The sequence below is a fragment of the Drosophila takahashii genome, chromosome 3R (assembly GCF_030179915.1).
Source record: "Drosophila takahashii strain IR98-3 E-12201 chromosome 3R, DtakHiC1v2, whole genome shotgun sequence".
In the NCBI taxonomy this organism is placed as follows: domain Eukaryota; kingdom Metazoa; phylum Arthropoda; class Insecta; order Diptera; family Drosophilidae; genus Drosophila; species Drosophila takahashii.
The window spans coordinates 10,051,860-10,069,211 of NC_091681.1; the positions used below are offsets into that span (position 1 = coordinate 10,051,860).

The following is a 17,352-nucleotide window of genomic DNA, read 5'->3' on the forward strand; positions in this document are numbered from 1 at the left end:
AAAAAGGTTTGGTGAAGTGAAAACAAAAACAAAAGAGAAATCATCTCCTCTCTGCGTAATTAAAAAGTGTGAAATGTTGCCGAATGGGAGAAAAGTTTTCCGCCCCGTTGGTCAGGTGTGGTCCGAAACCATCCGGTTTGGCCCGCTAGCAACCGCTCATGTAATGGCCATAAGAAAACCAAATATAATTGCAACAGCCAGCATAAACAGTTAAGATGACGCACTCGGCTGTTAACTTGCCTCGAGTGTTGCTATATCTGATGTTGCCATTTTGCATGCTGCTGAGTTTGTTGTGACTGCCGGTGCCTAATTAGGCCAGGAAGCAATTAACCGGTTAATAGACGCGACTGCCTGCGCTTTGTTTACTGCATCTGATGCACTTACAGTGCGCTCCAAAAGTGTAGGTCAGGTGCTTTACATCAAGAAAGTATTAAAAAGGCAAAAACAAAACTATTTTTATTTAATTTTTTGTTGTTTTGTAAAATACACTTTGAAATCTTTCCTCTTAATAGCACATATCGCCAAAAATGGCTCAGTTCGAAAATTTTGAAACGCACTGTTCAGGCCCATTCTCTGACATAAAATAAATCAGCTTTGGGTGCATATTTAATGTGGGAAAATTATGCTGGGGCGGAACTGGTTGCTCGCTTTGAAGTTGTTGATTGCCAGCATCTGAGAAGCAACTTAAGTAGCAGAAATTGCGGCTACTAAATGGCCCTGTACTTTCTTCTAATGGCAAAAACTGTTTCTAACAATTTACAGACATTTCTCAGGGCGTACTTCTTGGAAATTTGAAACTTTCTCTCGGCCGAACAACGCCCATAAAAGATAAACACAATACGGGGGAGACAATCACAAACTACGAAAGACGAGCCATTAAAAGGGGCGATAAAGACGCAGACAACGGCGACAATTGACAATTGGCAATATGATTCCAATTATCGTGGAAAACGTCAAGTGTCGTGATCGGGAAATAAAACGTATAAATGGGAATGTGAAATTATTTTACAATGTTTCGCCAACTTTCTTGTATGCTGTGCTATGTTCATTAATCAATGAGTCTATGTTCTTGCTATGCACAATAAAACACCGATTTCAGCAAACACAAACAAAGAAATTTGTAGCTGAGGTTTTTTATAAGCTGAGTTATAAAAAGCGAATTAATTACATTTAAAAAAATTGATGCTTAACACTTATCAAAGTTGGCATTTATCAATAAATTCCAATCGTGAATCCTTTCCTGTATCCTATTTCACCCATAAACAATTCCCATCGATGCAGTTTCAGTTATGAATGTTTAAATGCAGCCACATACCGAATTTCCCAACCATCCGACAATTGCAAGCAGAGTTGCTTGGGAATCTTAATTAAATGCCATAAACAATTTGTTTGCCATTCGCTTGGCAAATCACCAGTAGACGCACGGCGTCATGTCACTCATAAATGCAGATATATTGTGGAAGAAAATCGGGAAATAAGGGGTACGCGGAAGATATTCCTAATCACAACCGGTTAGACGAATGGAATGCGAATGGATTCGCTCGATTGGCATGTTTATTCATTAATCGTGCTGCGTTGTCCATTTGTCCATTGCGCAGGCGCAGCTGTCAACTGCCAGCGATTGCAATTCACTTATCTCAGTTTGGGCAATAAACCAACTGGCCACTTTGAGTTTCTCTCTCTCTCTCCAGGCACTCCCCTTTCTAACTTTTATTTACCAATTTCGGACAACTTTGACCTTCGATTTGTTAAATGGAAATTATCTTGCTCAACAATTAACATTCAATTTACATTTGCAAGTTACAAATGGTAACCATTCACTTTCATTTTAAATATATGATCAACTTTCGCCTTTTTTGTGTTATTTTATGGGATCGAACAGAAGAGAATATTAGTTGCACAAAACAATAGGTATAGTTAATTAATTTAACTTAATTTTTATTTGTCAACATTTTTGACCAATCAATTTTGGCATGCTTTTCTAACACACTTTTTATAAGCGATCATAATGAAAACTTCTTTTTTACTCAAATTTAGGACAAACTTTGGTCAAATTATTTGTATTATTTGTTCTATTTATATTTTTTTTTGCTTTTCGTAAAAATAATAATGATTGGAGTGATCATGATTGAGATAGAGATATTTAAGTACTGCGATGTTCCACTGGAATGCCCCAAAAAAGCATCAAAATACATGTAAACTTTCGACTATTACACAAAGTGATGCAAGTCTAGTCAATTTCTCAACTCGACCTGCATAAATTGAACATCTGCTAATGACGTGCCATAAAATCCCTCGACAAGATCTAACATATTTGTAATTACGGGCAAATACAACTGAAAAGGCAGAAGCAAAGGTAGTAAGGCGTTAAATTTGCAGCTGTTAAAACAGGGCAAAGACAAGGCCAACAGACTGCCGCTAGGTGAAAACCAAAACAAATAGCTGGCAATCAGCTGTCGCGGCTCAGAGACTCGAGGACTGACAAAATAATTAGCTTCAATGAGGCAGTACTTGAAAAAAAATAAGATAGATGAAGCATTTTCAGGCAAACTCCAAAATATTCAGGAAGACATATAGACAGACAGACGGAGATACATTAAGACTCCATTATGCATTCATTTGTGTGCGCAATGAGACAGTCGGAGAAGTCTGAGTGCCTGAGAAGTCTATCCTTCTCGAATGCTGAAAGGAATTCGACAATCCACCAAACAAAAGGCGCTGACAAAACTGAAACATTACCGAATTCCGCATAATCTCCGGACTACAAAAAAAATCAACTAATAGAGTGTGTCTCGACTTCAGAATACCACAGAAGAAACATTTTCTGTGATAAAACTGTGGAAAATTTAAAGAAAATGTTCGAATTTCTTTTATTTTCATCATTATCTGTATATCATTATTAAATAATACTTATTTTCTTAAAAGGTATAGATTTATTTTTAACTTCTTTTGAAGTAAGTTGTAGAAAACCTTTTTAAATCTATTCCCGATTAATCCGCTCAAACATTTATACCCCTAAAGAAACCCAGTCTCTTCCAAACTTGTTGCCAAGCGCATTCTGATGGTATTTCTTCGTGTGTTTACGTCAGGGGTGGAATCGTATTGCATCAACATTCCACATACATACATCACACGGCGGTTTTGAGAGCATTCCCATAGAGACAAAGGGGCCAACAGTCCAGACCAGGTAACAAAATCAAGATCATGCAAAGCAGGTAGCTAGCTAAAGGCAACACACGCACACGTTTGGAATTATTAAGCCTCAAAATAAAGTATATAAAAAAGGATCGGGATGGTACACAGTAAAAAATTTCTATAACCAATTAAATATTTTAGTTCGATAAAATATATTAACAAAAGATGATCGTCAATATAGCCGTCTTAAATTATGGTATAAGCACATTTTTTGGAAAACCAACGACTGATCAAATGAATTTGTATTATAATATGGGGTTGTTTTTTATTTGTGATTTTTTGACTATATTAGTTTATTCTTTTTTGTTTTTCTCTGTGTATGCACCAGGGGAGAGAGTTGTGCACTGGCGCAGAACGTGGTTGGAAAAACAGTTTTTCCCTTACGAGTTGTCCCAATTGACAATTCCAGGGCAAACTCCAGGGTCGAGGTTCATTCAAGCCGCAAGGGAATGGTGGAAAAAGTACAGTCATCTCGTGGAGGACTGTCCCTTTGTTACACCTTTATGTACCTACTTCTGTTTGTCGCACTTCAATTCCATCAATTGCAAGGGTCGCTTGTCAATCAGCGGCGAGAAGAAAAAACTGCAGGAGAATAAAACTCCTTGGGCTGGAGAGGAAAAGTCAACGAGTCTTGGGATGTAGGCAAAATGTTTCTCCTTTGTTTTCCACCCATGTTCCCATGTCGCGCTATTATGCGATCGGAATGCTTAAATTGTCGGTTTGTTGGGTTGACTTCGCCCAGAGATCCCAAGTTCTAGCGATCGGTCCAGAAAATGCAGATTATCATGGCGTAGACGTTTCCATTAGACCAACTGTCAGTTGACATGTAATAGGGGATGTCTGAGGTGAAGATTCCTCCATGGGGAAACGCCGGATGATTGAAATATTTAGGAGATCGTGATTGACATCGGAATGTCCCGATACATTCAGCCCTTGCTTAGAACGGCTTTTATTATGAAATTTAAAATCCCACGGCGAGGTTTAAATCTTAAAATGATATCAAATTTTGATGATATGTTCTATTTTAACATTCGTACAATTACAGCCACTGTATATAAATCTATTTAATACATTTCCCCTGGAAATGGAAAATGTTTAGTCCTAAGATGTATGCATAGTCCCATTATATTTCAGACTGAATGGGAGAGATATTGTTCCCCACATCTCCAGAAGTGCAGTAAACTTTCAGCAGTGTTTTTTTCTTGTTGGTTAAGTAGACTTGATTGTCTTGTGTAATTTGAACCGCGTGTAAAATGTGCGGGAACAAGACCCGCAGCTACTGATGGGAAATTTCTACATGCAATTGTCCGGGGCGTTGGTCAGCGGGATATGCAAACTCCCAACTGATCTACAAACTTTCTCACATGAAACGCGCACATGAAATGCAAACAAAGTGGAACAATATTCACGTTGGCACACACACACATTAGCAGTCAAGTTTGATCGCCTTACGACAATAACTCACTCGCAAAAAACACACACAAAAACCAAACAGAAAAAAGAGCATACTACAGAAACGGCAGCAAAAAGCACACAAAACAAAAATAAAATCACGGTCAGGCAGCAGAAGAAAACGAGTTTCTTGGCCGATCGAGCGGGTAAGCTATAGCCCACTATATAGCGATAGTGAGTGACTGGCGCAGTATTCGATTTGCGAAACGGGTTTGCGCACGTTGAAGCTCAAAGGGGCGGAAATCGACCCACAGCTCAACCAATGGGCGTGGCACTCAGCCGATCCGCGGGAAACCCCTTCTAATCCCAGTTTTATTTGAATTAGTCCTGACTTTTTTAAGATTTTTAAGATTTTAAGAGAAGAGTTTTCAGCATTAACGAGTTAAAGGTAAACGAAATCTTCATGAATGTTGTGTTTTGTGCACTTTTTCGATAAAAGTGAGTTTTAGGCCTTAATTATATAAAAAAAGATAATAATTTGGTTGGTAATAATATAATTATGACTATCATAGTTCATTGTTTCCTAAACTAATAATATTTCACTGCAAAAAACCTATTGACACCGCAAACTTTTAGCCATTTCAGTTTATAAGGCCAATATTTATGGTTTCCTATGAATTATTATTAGCAAATCCACACGCGCTTTGTTTACGCATACCATCCGACTATAAAACGAATAATGAAAATATCTCGGAAACAGCTGCACCGAGAAAAGCTCGGATTTCCAGCTAAAACTCCCCCAAAAAAACAGACATACATATATCATATAGGAGACTACAACTTTGCGCAAAACGAATCCGGCGGGCAGAACCACAAAAGTATCGCTGGAGCGCTGAAAGCAAAAGTAAACAAAAAGGCGGAGAAGAGGGCGGGGATCGTGCAAACAAAAAGCCAAAGCCAAAAATAAACATTTTGCATTTGAGAACCAAGAAACGCAAAAGAGTCCAATTACGCGCCAGGCTGCGAATGAGGAATTGCCAAATAGGCGCAAATAAAAGATTGGAGGAGTATGAGTAAGAGTATTGTGGGGATCTTGGAGCTGTTGCGGCGTTAAATTGCAGTTGAGCCAGAAAACTGAGAATGCAGATTAGCCATGACAGCAACCTGGCTAATACGGGCATAGATTGCCCACGTACCACACAGAAAAAAAATCTTAAACTTCAAAATTTAGTTCAAACATTTTATTGTAAATAAAGTATGTTCGCCGGTAAAATATGTTCAAAGTTGTCAAAAAAAAAGTTCACTTTTGAGGTACTTTTGTTTTCTGGCGTGGTGTATTTTAACTGGTGATTGAAAGCGAATAAGATTTTTAAGCTGTTAATTATAATTAATAATTTACTACTCAGTGCACACACACTAACTTTTCAAAACCTTTTTTACTAATAGTTTTCTCTTAACCATTAAAATTTAGTTCAAACATTTTATTGTAAATAAAGTATGTTCGCCGGTAAAATATGTTCAAAGTTGTCAAAAAAAAAGTTCACTTTTGAGGTACTTTTGTTTTCTGGCGTGGTGTATTTTAACTGGTGATTGAAAGCGAATAAGATTTTTAAGCTGTTAATTATAATTAATAATTTACTACTCAGTGCACACACACTAACTTTTCAAAACCTTTTTTACTAATAGTTTTCTCTTAACCATACCTAAAATATGTATGAAAGATTTGTGATGTTCTAACTTAAATATTTGGATAGTTGTGTAGTCCAAACCTAATAAACGAAAGGAAAAAGATAATGTTTGAAGTTGCAATAGTTAAAGGCTAAATAATTCGTATTGGCAACTAGTTCACCAACGTATCGCCGGAAAGCTTATCTACTCTTCTGGCTTTTAACTATTCCGTAATTCTGATAACGTCTTTTTTTCTTTTAATGGGTCAACTTTATGTGCCTTACTAATAACTGATACACTTTATCAAGTTTGTTCTCAATATTAATGTATATTATGTGTGTGATGATTTAATGGCTGAAATAATGTCCCTATTTTGTATAAAAGTTAAACTAAATGTTGAACTCAAATGTTCTAAAAGCATTTAAGGCATAAAAACTACTATTAGTTATTTATGCTCCTTATAAAAAATGTATTACTTTGCCCTTTCAAGAACTTTTTAAGATAGTTTAATTTAAGTGACAAATGTGCTATTTTTTACTCTCTTTTTTTTTGTTCAAACAGCTGCAATTACTGCAATTATTTTCAGCAACAAGACAGTTAAAAACTATTTTAAAATTTTTGGTTTCCGATAATCCATTTTGCCTAACACACTTCAAATCGATAGAAATCCGGTAGTTTGCCAAAAACACCGATTTTTTTGGGTCATTAAACAAAAAGTTGAACTTGTGTACTTCAAAACCCCAAAAAACAAAGTTTTTATACCACTTTTCTTTCTTAAAAAAACATAACACCTTTTTAATTTAAGTTAAACCTATGGAAGATTCGCTAAGAATCGAACCGCAAATATAATTTACTTTTACTTGAACTCCTAATTCAACCAATTTCGCTCTTTCCAGGTGGTTTCTTACTTAATTTCAAAATGCAACGGAGAACAGAAATGAACGACCATGGTTTATAGGGCATTCGGCTGGTCTTGACTCCTGATCTACGTCAATTTCAGAGATACTTTTATCAATATTTGATTTGCCTCAGTCCGTTGTTTGGACTGAGACCCAATGTGCCGTGGCGTAATTAGATTATCTTCCACCTGTGCTCGTGGGCCAGTTTCTCTTTCTTTTTCAAGCAGCATGGGCGTTTGTGGATCGCCGTCCTACATTTGATTTCACCCCGCACTTGTTTTCGATTATTTATTTACCTTATTTATTCAGCTTTTCGTATTGGTTTAGTGCACTTTCTGGGAAGTGGTAATATTCTTTCGTGTCTTTCTTTGCCTTTCTTATCAAGGGATGTCAATGCAATTGCATTGTGTCATTGTTTGTGGGGCAATGTAATTTTGGTTTATCTCCTTTCGGTGCTTTTTGGGGCAACAGAGTCCCAGATAAGGTAATTGGAATGTGGAACGAGCCCATTGATAACAATGCAGGTAACTCTGTTTACCCCGCCAAATCTTACTCATTGAAACTCCGAAACGAAAAAGCAATCCTAAATAAAGCAAACTCATGAGTCATGCGAAAACAAGAGAAGTACAAAGTTCGGCTGCACAAATTTGCAGTCGCATGCAGTGAGGTGAGGTGTGCGAAAGAGGCGAAAATGGAGCTGGGCGAGAATGAGAAACAGAGAAACGGGCTTATGGAGCTACGGTGAACTCTTGGAAGTGAACTAACTCCATTCAGAGATTTACCAAAATTGGGTCTTTATTTATTTATTGTGGAGACTAATAAATGCATTAAAATGTTTAATTATTATATATGGTCTGATTTTCGTCCAGTTCCATTGCCCAATAATGAAACGTTCTAGGTTCTATCTTGGCCTGCTCCACTGTACTTCGCTATCAGTGTTTCTCCAATTGTTGTTGTTCTCTGGCGGTGGGCAAGACAACAACAGTCCAATGACCGAAAGTTTGCCATGCAAAAAATGAGAGAGAGGGAGTGGAAAAACAGAATTGTAAGCCGCAACGAAAAAAAAACGTAGTAGAAAATAAGCATGTAAGCTACTACTACTAAAACCTGTTAGTCGGAGCTGAGCACTAAAAATTCCGATCTTCCAGTGGCTCTCTCCGGTGGAGATTTTGCTGCTGCTCGGCTTTATCCGCAGGTCTCCTCTCCCTCTCTCTTGTGGAAACAGGTATAACTGTTTGGCGTGAGGGAGCACGAAACTCCAGTGGAGACTTCTCGCCAGCGAAACAAACGATCAAAATGAACACTCTGATAACGTACGAAGGTGAGCAACAAAATAAAAAATACCGTCACGGAAAACAACAACAATAGAAATGTCGAGTCGACGTCGACGCACCCTTTTCTTTTTCTTGCAGAGAACAAGAGAATGGAGAAGAAGCGCAAAACCACATCCCGCTGGAAGCGTCTCTTCCCCCGATGCCCGATGGAAAAAGGCAGCTTAAAGAGGAGCGGGTGGCGTTCGTTCCACTGAGTGTGTGTGTGAGTGCGGGAAAACAAAGCAGACGCCGTTGGAATGCCGTTGTTATTTTTGTTGTTGCTAAGCCGGACATGACAATTGTTGCTTTTGTAATTCAGAGGGGGTGGCGAAATTCATAAATATCAGATCTGGGGGCTTCGTTTTCTATACCTCGTTCTTTGTCGCCCGGTGTAATCCGATTTATCCAGCTTTGTTATCCAGGTGGCTAGCAGAGTCGTATTCACGTATTTTGCACTGCACTGTGGGCCGCTAATTAAATTAAGACGGCAATTAAATATTGGTTAACTTTGTCGTTGTGTTGGCATGTAGTTGCTCTCTAACTTGTTGTTGCACATTTCGCGTCGCGAAGAGAGCCAAGTGCGCAGGGGAATGCGAATATTATGTTGCGGAGAAATCCCGAAGTTGGCGAAATTAAGAATCACAAAGCGCCTTTTCACAGGCTGCGATCGCAAAGAACTCGGCACTAGCGAACTCCGCACTTGTTGCGATTTTGTTTTTATCGGAGTCTCAGCGATCGGAGACGCGCGCCCTCGACATGTTTCTTTTTCGGATTTCAGCTTGCTGTGGTGGTGGTTGGTGTGGACCCGCGAACAGTTTTTTTTTGTGTGGAGGAAAACTGTTAGTGTTGCCAGGTGAAAATGTTGCGTTCCCTAAAAAATATCAACAGTCGGTATTTCCCTAAAAATCCCTAAAAACACTCACAAATGGTCACTCTGCGATACGTATCGCGTAATAACGTAAGTGTCATTTACCAGATCAAGATTTTGCCTTTTCCCCTAAAGAATCCAGCGAAAATATTAGAGCCGTACTCTTTTCATTATCTTGTTATGGTCTGCCGAAATAAGGAAAATAAACATTTATAAATTCAAAACATCCCAGATGACCGCGTACCTGGGTTAGAGAGGAGCAGCAGATGCCGATACTAGAGATGGCCTGGGGATGGAGAACTGGTTCCGGAGTCGTGCTGGTTCATGGCGGAACTGGTAGAATAGTAGGCTACAGATAGGTTTAAATTTCGGAAAACTCTCTCTCGAAAATCCAATTGAACCGACCTACAAGAATAGACATAACATTCTTTTTAAATCCTCCAACAAAGATCGATATTTGTATACCCTTGCAGAGGGTATTATAATTTCAGTCAGAGGTTTGCAACGCAGTGAAGAAGACGTTTCCGACCACATAAAGTATATATATTCTTGATCAGCACCAATAGCCGAGTCTATCTAGCCATGTCCGTCTGTCAGTCTGTCTGTCTGTCCGTCTGTCTGTCTGTCCGTTTCTATGCGAACTAGTCTCTTAGTTTTTAAGCTATCGCGATGAAACTTTCCCGAAAGTCTTCTTTCTATTGCAGGTAGTACATATGTCGGAGCGAGCCGGATCGGACAACTTTATCTTAAGGCTCCCATAGGAATATTCAAACAAATATAAGAAAATTCATTGTAACTTTGGAGGAAGTAGGCGTTTTGATTCTTGGCAACTTAAAAACAAAATTTAAATAGAACCGCTGAATCTGGAATTCCTGGAACTGCACCGAGTGAGCATTAAACTATAGGTATTTACTTTATCTGCAAGGGTATATAAGCTTCGGCTGGCCGAAGGTAGCTTCCTTTCTTGTTTGAATAAAAATAAATATTTATATCGTCATATTATCTGTACTCACTGGTTCCCTTTTCTGCCGCAATGGCGCTCTCAAACGTTTATGTTCAATTGAACAGAAATATTAAGATACGTATTCTTACATTGTGGAGGATTTTGTCTTAACATTTCAATTAACATAAAAGTGCCCCGCCGCTAACGCCGATAGATGGCGCATGATATTAAAATATGCGGTTTCTGTCTCAACTTAACAGAAATGTCAAGATACAATGTTTTCTTACATTTTGGAGAATTTTGTCTCAACATTTAAATTCACATCAAAGCACCCTTGCTAACTTAACCGCCATTAAATGTGTTTGGAGAAAAACGTTTATCTCGATGTTCAAATGGGTGATCGGGATGTGAAAAATATATCACATTATCCCGATATTTTTTGAGTAAAAATAATTATTTTTATCAGGGAAAAAAACCAGAATCGATAAACGAAATAAAGCGATTCCTAATAGAGAAGCGGTACCGAGACCAAAATAAAAATTGCTGGTACCGGTACGGCTTTGGTACTCATTTACTAAATGAAAAAATACCCATATGTAAGTATCAGCTCCCACTTTCCGCTAATCGACTTCTTTACGTCCCTTTTTAGCAGATATACAGGATACAGTAACCTGTTAGTCTTATATATAAATAATATTTATATAATATAATATTATTTATTGTTATTTAAACTATATATTAATTTTGCAGTTTGTGGGACGTAATCAGGAAAAGAGCGAGAAACAAACATCGCTCATTGGTATCGATCCACCTAGAGGAGGTAGCACGCTTGGCAAGGTACATTTTAAAATTATAAAACTTTATATTTATTGTCCGTTTTATGTATGTTACTTAAATTTATTCGTACTTACTTAATAATGATAAGATTGCTGTTAGACTTAAATATGTTTAGTTATAAGTAATTTGTAACTATGTTATATCTAAAATAATAAATAGAAAATTAATAAAATAAAAAAAAGTGAATATATGAAATTTTTAATTTTTCTGAAAAATTCCTTTTTGCATCAAGAGTGGAACATTCTTGAAATCGAGAACGCCTATTCTTGAAATCAAGAACGCCTATGCTTGAATCCAAGAATTTTTCTTCTCGAAACCAAGAATACGTTCTTCTTGGTAAGAGTGAAGTTATTAAACCCGAGAACGATTTACTCTTGGAACCAAGAACGCCTATTCTTGAATCCAAGAATTTTTCTTCTTGAATCCAAGAAGACTCATACTGAAATCAAGAATACTTATTTTCAAAAAAGTAGTCTCAAATCAAGAACACTCGTTCTTGATTTTAGTAAAACCGTTCTTGGCTCACTTTTGAGCACGGAAATACTGAAATCAAGAACGTTGAGAACGGTTTTTTTTCTCGGTGTAGTGAATCTGAAAATTCCCTCATAAAGCTAACGAGTCAAAAAGATCTCAATGACTTGTGCCGAGACTTAAAGTCAAAAGAAAAGTCAGAAATTCTTGCTTCCAGATTAAGGGGTTAAGGTGACTTGCGGTAAACATCATATCCCAAAAACGGTTCACCTCAAATCCCCAATTCAAAAAAATTTCGTTAGTATATTGTATTGCCTAGTCCCTGAACGAAAGATTTGTAAAAATTTTGATTAAAAAAAAAATGGCGACGGTTTTAACAAAAAATGTACTTTTTCAAGGTATACAATTTTGGATTTTATGCTCTAAAAAAAGAATTTTTCAAAAAAAATTGAAAATCCTTCGTTCAAGGACTAGTTATTGTTATAATAAATAAGTGGTCAAAATTTGGTGTCGATCGGATTAATAGTTTTTTAGTAATCGTGTCCACCGCAAAGGTAATTTCGAAAAAACGAGATTCTGAGATAATCGCGTTTAAAGTTTCAAGTTTGTAACGGCCGATGTGCAGGTAGTGCGCTATAAATAGCTACAACTTCGGTTCTAAAGCTCCGATCGTTTTGAATTTTTGTTAGAGTACTCTCTACAGTATATACTTAAAGAATATGCAATAAAAAAATCGATTTATTCATCTATCACAACTGTATATAACCCCTTAGAGGACATGGTTTTTTGAAAACGGAAACTCGAATTTCATTTTATAGAAACCAAAGCAAAAATTAAAAAAAAAAATTCTCAAAAACTAAAGATTTTTGTTTTTGCAATAACGTCACAGCGTTATTTGCAGCACTTGGAGAACATCACAATCCTGCTGACTGGCGTCTATTTATTGACGGAAGCAAGTATATCGTGAATGCTGTTTTACTGCATAAGGGAAACAAAAAACCACCCATGCCTATTGGTCATTCCTCTAACGTGAAGGAAACATATGAGACCATGAAACTGCTTCTGGAACTAATAGATTACAAATCATACACTCATAAAAAAAAATCGAAGAATTTCCTTAAAATCTAGAAAATTCTTTCTTGAATTTTTGCCAAAGGCGACCTCACCTTTGTTTCAAGAAATGGTTTTTTTGAAAGGCACCATTAAAACCAGAAAAAATATTTCTTGTTTTAAGAAATTAAATTTCTTAAAACAAGAAAGGGTTTTTTAGAAAGCCACCATAAAAACAAGAAAAAATATTTCTTAAAACAAGAAAGGCGATTCTTGTTTCAAAGGTGGTTTGTTTCTTGTTTCAAGAAATTAAATTTCTTAAAACAAGAAAGGGTTTTTTAGAAAGGCACCTTTTGAACAAGAAAAATTCTTTCTTGTTTAAATTTCCTTTCAAGAAATTTTATTTCTTGATTTAAGAAATAATATTTCTTGAAGGGAAGTTTTATATTAACACTGAAACCCTAAAAATAAAATGTAACTTGGTTTTTTCTTTTGCATATTTTATTTATTTAAATTTAAAACATTTAACACTGAACATTTAAACAATTTTAAATAACACATTTTTGACTTAAGAAAACATTATTATAACCAAATATGTAGTTGCAGGCATAAAAAATTATTTTCTTCGGCTTTCCTCATCTGGAAAAAAAGAGTTATTGGGATATCAATGATTTGTTTTTAGATAAGAATAGATAGATGTTTTTAGATAATAGATAATAATGTAATGTTAATAATAGCCAAAATACAAACACGTTGGTCAGACGACCGAGAGAGGAGCAAGACAGGTAGAAAATGAAGAAGGAAGGGTTGAAAATCTAATTTCAGAAAGAGCCACATACATACATATATATTTACATACAGTCCTTTGCGCGAAGGGAGACCGAATGTAAGCAGGTCAGATCATGACAATTTTAAGAAGGAGTAGAGAGAAACGTCGCGACGCGTAGGTCAAGCGAGCGAGAGAGAGGAGCAGAATATGAAAGGGTTGAAAATCGGGTTTCAGATCGGGTGAGCCGCGTACATGCATAGATATTTACATGCATACATAAGTATGTCAAACAAATACAACATATTTTTCTTACCTTAGATGGTTTTAAAACAAAATTACAGCTTCGACAAACAAATTATTTGGCTGTTGCAACTGCAGGTATTTTCACTCTGAAAAATAAATAAAATGCGAGTAATAAGATAAAGTTATTATAGAACTGTACACCCACAAATTTATGTACAAATGTATGTATGTACGTAGCTCTTAGCTAAAAAACAATTCACCTAAATTGGTATACGCTTGTTAAAGAGATTTGAAATGTATCCTTTAATTACATACATACAATTGTACGCCCGCTATACAAAAAATTATATACATATTTACATACCTTTGAATATTCGGAAAAAGGCTTCACCTCTTATCCGCTTGAAAATCACGTCCATCACTCACGAATTTTTTTCACAACTGACGCTCGGGTGATCAGAGAAGTCGGTAGCCGGGTAGGCCCTTCGTCCCACTTCGTTTTTCTTGTCGTTAACATTCGGCAGCCGAAGGAAGTCAATGGCTACTTTCCTATATTCTAGGGTCATTTCATTCATATATTCAAAGGTGATTTTGTCCTAAAATACGTACAAAAATGTTTTGGCTGCGACGGCAAAACAGACATATGAGATTTTCATTTTTCTATTTTTAAGAAAAATTCTTTCTTGAATTTTTTCCATCAAGAAAGGTTTTCTGTATTCAAAGGCCAATTTTCTAATAACAAGAAATTTTTTTTCTATTTTCAAAGGTAGGCCGATTCAATGGCGAGATTTCCAAAATTTAGAAATTAATTTTTATGAGTGTACAATTGGAAAATCTGTTGTGATCTAAAGGTTGTTGCAATACTCACTGGTCTCCAAGGTGGTTACACAAAGTTTAGCTGCATTTTGTGCCTTTGGAATAGTGGGGCAGATGACTTACATTTTTCCCAGCATGATTGGCCACCTCGTAAGGATCATGTCATTGGCGAAGAAAATGTCCCTAAAGAAACCTAGTACTAAAAGAAAACGTAATTCTTCCCCCGCTGCACATAAAACTGGGTCTTATGAAAAATTTTGTGAAAGCTCTCCGCAGAAACAATCACAGCCGGTATATTTGTTCTAATTTCACAAAATCATTAGGACCTTCAGAAAAAGCAGCTTGGAAGGCGTTTCAGGAAGTAGTTCACGGATTTTTAGGAAACAAAAGAAAAGACAATTCCCATGAATTAATTCAGACCATGATGAAAACCTTTTACACCATTAATGAGTGGTATAAGCATTTAAAAAATATTATATTTTATTTAGTCATTGTTATGCCCTCATTACAGGTTCGCGTATGTCTCTTAAAATGCACTTCCTTAACAGTCATATCTACTTATTTCCATTGATCTTGGGAGCAGAAAGTGATGAACAGGGTGAACGATTTCATCAGGATATGGCATGGTTTGAAAGGCGTTACGGAGGTTTCTGGGATGAAGGCATGCTAAGTGACTGTTGCTGGATGCAAGTACGGGAAGTATCTTCCCATCATGCGCGGAAAAGTTCAAACAATAAAGTCTTCTTCCGAGTCTGAATATTTGTTTGTTTTTGGGGGGGGGGCTAGGTGTTTACCGAAAACCATATTTTTGTCGAAAAAATCGAAAGATTTTCTTCCTCGATTTTGTTTTTAATAAATTAAATCCGGTCCTTAGTTTTGTGGAGAGTCCTCATTTAGTTAGCACGCGAATTAATAAGGTTTTATTGTTGAGCTATGGAGCAAGTAGCGTGTTTCGCGACGTTCGCAGATCTCCGGATGAGGGGTACCCTCGTAACGAGACCCAAAAAATATAACCAGTGCGAGGAGTGCCGGGCCACCCCCAGGGATGGCCTAGTCAAGCACTTAGCAGCCGGGTGCAACAAAGAGCAATATTCGCTCGGCTGCTACTGTGGCTTCCTGAGCAACTCTATGTCGGCAATTGGGGCGCACCTAAATTTCTGTATAAAACGCCACCAAAGCTGCCCCACTGACGACATAGTGTGGCTCCGGGAAGCCATAGCCAGTTCTGGGACAGGGAAAACAACATCATCCCCTGCTCCTGCTCCGATGAGTGTGGATCAAATTGCAGAAGAGCAGGAGGCTGTTCCCCTCCAAGAGATACTGTCTCTGCCTCTTAGGCCATCGGAGACAGAGGAGAACAGTTCCCAGGCTGACGATGTAGTGGATTAGCTCGCGATGTTCAAATGAGTGACCCATTTTACGTTTTCCATAAAATGTCGTATTGCAGTGTGACCGCGCGGACTGCCTGTAAAAATACCCCTGAACTGAGCTTTTTATGCCCTCTGCTCATTATGGACGCGTCGCGTTTGCATCCATTTACCGTTTAACGCGCCCAAATCCCATACAAAACTTGTAGGCGAGGGGTGAGGAGGGGAGGGTGAAAATTTGTCGCGTTACAGGGCTGGGAATTGAAATTTTCTGGACCCGAAACTGATAAGAGGCTGATAAGAAGCGGGAAATATTAAAACCATTTATTGTTGATATTTACATGAACTTTATTTCGTATAGATTGGTATTTGATATATGATATATGCCAAATGATCTGGCAATAGTTCAGAATTCCGAGGATGATCCAAGCGCATAAAGAGCAGTAGCAGTTCGTTTATCCAATGGAATGGCTCGGCTAGAAAGGATCGGAAGCGAAATATTGGTCGTTGCAGCGCAGCCACATGGGCTTCCCTGTCTTCATGATCTTGACGTTTGCTTCGCGTGCGCCATTCGTCCATTAAGGCGACCTCCTGGTTAGACCGTAGATGGCCATTCTATATTCAATTGACACACGTTGACAGGCGACTGCTGGAAATGGGCACAATGTTCTTGTAGGCATTTCTGCCCCGTATCAGATTCTGTTCAGTGACGTGCCGCCGCAGAAGCTACTGCTGTCGCGGGTCGTGTCAAAGAATTAATTAAATGACTGTTCAGATCTATATATATGAACGCCTTCTGCAGCAGATCCTTTTGCTTTCTGCCGTAATAAATGCTCAAGCAGCGTAACGTGGGATGTTGTTGCTTTCATCATTGCAGCAATGTTTCCACGCTGTTCAAATGCTGTTCTGCGATTACAATTATCAATAACAAATTATTTAAATCCATTGTTTACTTCAGCTCGCAAATGACAATAGCACAACAGCTGTCAGACGCGTTTGCCAATGGAAACACCTCACGTCCGCCTATCGCGTTGCCAATCGAAAATACACAAAAATACCGAAAAAACCGCATAGTGGAAAAATGCCTTAAACCAGCGGTCGGCACACACATACGATGACATTTTGTTCTATATTTGTGTGAGTAATTTGCACTGGGCAGCTCATCAATGTGTGTGTGTAGACCGCTGTTCTACAGTGTACATGAGAGGCAGCGGATGGACAGAGCAATTCCCTATGCTCACTTAATAGAACGCTGCCGACCGCTGTTTTAAACCATCAAAAACACTCCCAATTGAGAGCGCCCTCTGGCTTTCATCAAAGAACTTGAAACTTTGGAATCCAAACAGCTTATAGGGTCTTCCCACTGAGATCCATCCACCATCCATACCGAAAATTTCCTAGTTATACCCTCTTCCCATAGCGTCCATCCCAGTATCGGGAATTTGACCACTCATTTTTGGCCAAAATTAATAACTCAAGAACGGATCATGATATTCGACTTCTGTTTTCGGAATCTGGTTA

At 37.7% G+C, this 17,352-nt stretch overlaps 1 protein-coding gene and 2 long non-coding RNA genes across 6 annotated transcripts in view; 1 reads left to right on the forward strand and 2 right to left on the reverse strand.

The window, feature by feature from the left end:
* Positions 1-9,303, reverse strand: part of cno (adherens junction formation factor afadin) — a 48,735-nt gene extending 39,432 nt beyond the window's left edge. For all 3 annotated transcript variants that reach the window (XM_017154458.3, XM_017154457.3, XM_070217864.1), the window contains exon 1: positions 8,839-9,303. The gene's annotated coding sequence lies outside the window, so the exon portion shown is untranslated. The remainder of the gene's footprint in view (positions 1-8,838) is intronic.
* Positions 8,386-9,022, forward strand: LOC138913669 (uncharacterized). Its single transcript, XR_011419479.1, has 2 exons — positions 8,386-8,475; positions 8,567-9,022. It is a non-coding gene; the product is annotated as an uncharacterized lncRNA (long non-coding RNA).
* Positions 9,304-13,119: 3,816 nt separating the features above from the next.
* Positions 13,120-14,462, reverse strand: LOC138913414 (uncharacterized). 2 transcript variants are annotated; one of them, XR_011419150.1, is made up of 3 exons: positions 14,258-14,462; positions 14,013-14,197; positions 13,120-13,794 (listed from the first exon to the last, which is right to left on the reverse strand). It is a non-coding gene; the product is annotated as an uncharacterized lncRNA (long non-coding RNA). The 2 variants fall into 2 exon arrangements; XR_011419149.1 differs by having other exon boundaries at positions 14,013-14,462.
* Positions 14,463-17,352: the final 2,890 nt, after the last annotated feature.